Source organism: Lolium rigidum, chromosome 7 (assembly GCF_022539505.1).
Source record: "Lolium rigidum isolate FL_2022 chromosome 7, APGP_CSIRO_Lrig_0.1, whole genome shotgun sequence".
In the NCBI taxonomy this organism is placed as follows: Eukaryota; Viridiplantae; Streptophyta; class Magnoliopsida; order Poales; family Poaceae; genus Lolium; species Lolium rigidum.
In genome coordinates, this window is record NC_061514.1 from 626,590 (window position 1) to 630,533 (window position 3,944).

Here is a 3,944-nt window from a genome sequence, read left to right on the forward strand (position 1 = left end):
AATGAAGACGGTAAGATAATACGTTGGCCGGTTGAAGATCCAGAAGTGATGCCTCTTGAAACAGAGTTAGTCAAGGAGTTGTAGGGTGCTGATCTATACTAGGAGGCATTGGCGCAGCGGCACGCCGCGCCCGTGAAGTAACATCTCAACATTAAAGGTTGTTTAAGTGGGATGGTTGAGTTGGGCTTGTACATTATCAGTAGAAGATAAAAAATACTGGATGAATATAAAGAGGTGGATGGTGGCATACAAAGCCATGTGATTCAATGTGTCGACCATAGGCGCGGAAGATGAGAACATTGCAACGTACCGTTTTCCTAAGCAGTTAGTGTAATTAGACGACAGTAGATAGCCAAGCGTCGACCATAGGCGCGGAAGATGAGAACATTGCAACGTACCGTTTTCCTAAGCAGTTAGTGTAATTAGACGACAGTAGATAGCCAAGCAGAAGCATGCAAATATATCAATGCAAAGATAATGCACCGCTGGGTAGAAGGTACTCCCTCTCTCACAGTTTATAAGGCACGCGCGTACCCCTAGGTTGTAAATTTGATCAAGTTAGCATTAATTATATGTTATAGAAATTATATCATTAGAAAGTTTAGATGTTCTATTTTCTAATGATATAATTTTTGTATTATATAATTTAAATTATATAGGTTAAATTGATGACCTAGGGGTACGCGCGCGCCTAATAAACTGTGAAGGAGGGAGTACCAAATATTACAGTACATTAGAGGCACAAGCAGTCTAATTAAGGTAGCTGGTAGTTCCATAATATTAAAATTATTGGTCCTAACCGACAAATTTTTCACTGGTCCTATCTTCTCTCCTTGCTAGCGGTTTTCATGTTCGTCTGAACCGTTTACAAACCTGAACCTCTGTCGCCGTGAGAGAACATAAAAGAAGGTAAAATTATATTAGCACACTGCTGATAATAGCACTGTCCAGGGCTAACCACGGTTTGAAGTTCATGCTTTACCGGCAAGTGGCATGATCCTTATTTCTGTGGGAAGAGCGCTTTCTTGACTTGTTTCTTGGCTGATGCGGAAGCTAATGCATTGGCCTTCCTCCTGTTATTTTCAGATGCAGAGCTGACATCATCCATGCAGGTAATAACTATTTTGTCGATATTCTTTGCGCTCTAATTGTGTAGGCTTGCAATGGATAGGCACTCGGGCAGTGTAGACTCTGAATTGCAATGGATGGGCCTGCATTACAATGGGAATAAATTGGTTCTGATCTACACAGCTGCTAATATACGCTGAAAAAAATTAAACTAACAATATGTAGGCATCTATTGCAAGTCCGGCCTCAGAACAACTATCATGGATCATAAAGAAATTCTATGCACACTTTCAGATTTGCAGACTGCAGCAGAAATCGAATATTGGAAAACCGGAGCAAAAGACGGACTTACCTTCAACAATGTTGGTTGCTATGCAAAATATGGCACCACTGGGAAAAATTTGAACAGTTTAACCGGGATGGTGAGATTACAACCTTCAAGACATCGGAAAGATGTGACATAAATGCTATCCTACATGAAGAAGTTACGGTTAGCAGTTCAAATTTTCAATGACAGGTGTCATTGCAAATGTATGGGCCATCCATCGTTCAGGCAACCTTCTAGCAGCAAAAGAACACAAAATAAATGCTCAAGCTCCCTCTTCCTCTGACCTGCATCAATGCATAGTAAGTAGTTAAAGCTGCTACAGAATCAGTTCTAGAAATGTACCGAAGGGGTGAACACAACAAATGAGTAAAATGTAAAAAAGAGTCATAAATAATATCTTTCAATGGTATTCTTAGTTGACATTGATATATTTTTTAGATTTTTTAGAACAGCTACTTACCACAACACTACCTTATGATTTAATTTGAGCCAATTGCTTCTGGAATAATGATTCATCTGAGCAAGATAATTATCTGCCACCTGGAAACCACGTATGTTGATCATCTGGACTGAGGTCACCAGATGTTAGTCACCACTGTTCTTCACATGTATACCGGCTTTGACTATTTGTGAAGGATTGCACACCATACGAATTACACGGAGGTGGTACAGATTGGTTGGCGGTGGTATAGATTGGTTTGGCACACGGGGTTCATGTGGGTGTCATGGCTGATGGGATGTACAAACAGTGTACTCAACCACTTACAGAGTATATATCAGACCATTACTAAAGTGTTCATATAAAGCTTTTACCTACCTCCAATTTATCCTAAAGGATGTACAGAAGATTATTACATGTGTACACACTTCTGAGTGAGAGAAAAATATCGTATTTTACCTTCGTCCCAATCTTCAATGGTTTCTCCCCCTGTAATAGTGTCAAGAGCAAACAATAGTTATTCCTAAGAAGGAAACAAACTATGAAGTTTTCTGGAAAAAAAGAATTCTTTAGTTGACTGATCTGATCAGATAAAGAGACAATGTGCTCTCTATATTCTCAACTTAGGAGTGGTGCCATTGAATAGATCACAGCAAGTTGGAGGCAAAAAAAAATTGTGTTTTTTTTTTTTTTTGCAACAATTGGTGTTCACAGCGAGACAACCTGAAAATTGAACAATGAATTAGCACCCATAGGGCTTGGATTTCTTTGTGTTATTCAAAGAACTGTTCCACTACCCAAGCAAAGGAAACCCCAAAAATATAGAAGGAGATAACTGAAGCCAAAACCATGAAATGTGTGTGTAGTCCCCCTCAAGCTCCCATATAATCTAGAAGAACTCAAAATTTTGTTCTCACTTATCAGGTGATACATCCCCCATATTAGAAAAAATCACTATAGAAGGCCATTCATGCTAGCTCAAAGTCATGGAAATTTCTTAATGGTGTAGTTTATGTAGACAGTAGCTACCATTTTGAAAGTTCCAGAAAAATTGATCTCATTATGTCTGCACAAATTCTAGATCTTTTAGCTCAAGGCAACCATCTGATTTGAGCTACGACACAGAAATTCATTTTATGCAACCAGAGATACGTCGTCTAAATAATTCTTGATATTAGAACACACCTCCTGCCTCTCTTTGTCTAGATTCGGAAATCATAGTCAAAACCAGCCAGCAGCTTTGTGTTCTCAAACAATCAGCAGCAGCGATGATTCTAGTCTATTGAGAAGATAATGACATAATCTTCATACATCTTGCTTGCCAAGACCTCAAAATCAACATCACAATACAATAAATCTGAGGTGCAAAGTCCAGTACAAAATTGAGCGTCCTAAATACCAGCTCCACGTATCAAAAATGACATTGTACCTGTCCAGGATCACAGATTCACAGGCTCATCTCATCCTGAGTGCTTCCACAATGAAGAGAGAAATATTTCAATTTCCAACGTCAATGTAGAGTACACAAATGGATGATTAGTACTAACTAAGATGAACCGAACGATTTTGCTTTTACACTATCGTATTAGTAGAACGACAAATAATCCATTTTGTTGGATGCAACCATGCTGCCTAGACCCTAGACCGGAAGACCACAGTCCTCTCTATTCCTGTCCTACATCGCCTCAGATCGATAAAGCATCAGGAAAGAAAAAAATAGGGATCGGTAAAGCATGAGCAAAGAAAAAAATCTTACCAAGTACAGCACCGCCATGGCCCAGGCGTTTGCCTTCCACACATACCCACGCCAGTTGGCATGGGTGAAGAAGAACATGTAGGTATCGAGCTCGTCGTCCGGGCGGCGCGACACTCCAATATACAGAGCAGGCGGCACTACTAATCGTCCAACACCCACATAGGGGAACAGTCCGCGAGGGCCAGCGCTGCACCGGGGAAGGTGGAGCGCATCGGCGATGGCCGCACCGCTGGAGCAGAATCCGACCCACGCCACATCAACTGGCCACGGAGGGGCTCGGCGGCGGGAGCTTGCGGAGGGGAAAGCTTGTGCGAGGAAGAGTCTGAGGTAGTCGGCGATCGTGCGCCCACCCA

At 41.2% G+C, this 3,944-nt stretch overlaps 1 long non-coding RNA gene across 2 annotated transcripts; it reads right to left on the minus strand.

Annotated features, from left to right (window-relative positions):
* Positions 1-744: 744 nt before the first annotated feature.
* On the minus strand, positions 745-3,706 carry LOC124678836. Of its 2 annotated transcripts, XR_006994659.1 has the most exons (4): positions 3,592-3,706; positions 1,868-2,324; positions 1,421-1,680; positions 745-1,211 (listed from the first exon to the last, which is right to left on the minus strand). It is a non-coding gene; the product is annotated as an uncharacterized LOC124678836 (long non-coding RNA). The 2 variants fall into 2 exon arrangements; XR_006994658.1 differs by having other exon boundaries at positions 1,421-2,324.
* Between the last annotated feature and the right edge of the window lie 238 nt (positions 3,707-3,944).